Here is an 809-nt window from a genome sequence, read left to right on the forward strand (position 1 = left end):
ATGGACTATGTCTGGACTGCAACTTTCGCCGGGTGCATCATGACCCATTTAGTTTTCCCACGGTCCCCCCACCCCAGCGTCGCGTCGCCCCCTAGCAACGCGAGCTAAACAAACCGAGGTGCGCAGCCAGCGCGCTGGACCGCCCGGGTGAGGAGTGGGGGGCGCGATGGGGGCACCGTAGCCTGCCTGATGCCGGCCTCAGCGTCATGGTGGGGAGCTCTCTGGCTCCAGATGCCTCAGCGTCATGGTGGGGAGCTCTCTGGCTCCAGATAGGTCAGCCAATCAGCTGACCGCCCCCCCCCCCTCCCCGCACCTCCCGTCTCAGTCGCCGAGCTAATCGCCTCACGCACTAACGAGCCACAGTACCAGCCCGAAAGCCGTGAAGTGAGATGTCAACGCCAAGTACATCAAGTGGTGGCTCCACGTCGGAGACGAGTGTAACTCCTTCACCAACTACGACACCATGCGCCTCATCAACACCTACGAAGAAAAAACGGAAGCAGAGGGATGTAGCCCACCCAGTCCATGAAATGTTTACATGGCACAGTGAAGATGGCGAAAACTGGTGCAGAATGGTTGGGTGCACAGAAAAAGTTCCGGTAAGTGCCAAGTCTTTACAATTTTCAAAAAGTACATTCAGAACTGCTTGCCCACTTCCGCGCCTGCCAACGGGGCGTGCAGCGGCAGGGAGTTCCCGGAGTGAAACTTGTTTCGAGTACATGTTGACCACAACGGAACGCCGCCGAGTCGGCCAACAGTCGACAGCGCTGCGGGGCGGGGCGGGGCGGGGCGGGGCTGCGGCGCGCTGG

The sequence above is a fragment of the Frankliniella occidentalis genome, unplaced genomic scaffold, assembly GCF_000697945.3.
Source record: "Frankliniella occidentalis isolate FOCC.00 unplaced genomic scaffold, Focc_3.1 Scaffold183, whole genome shotgun sequence".
NCBI classification, from domain to species: Eukaryota; Metazoa; Arthropoda; class Insecta; order Thysanoptera; family Thripidae; genus Frankliniella; species Frankliniella occidentalis.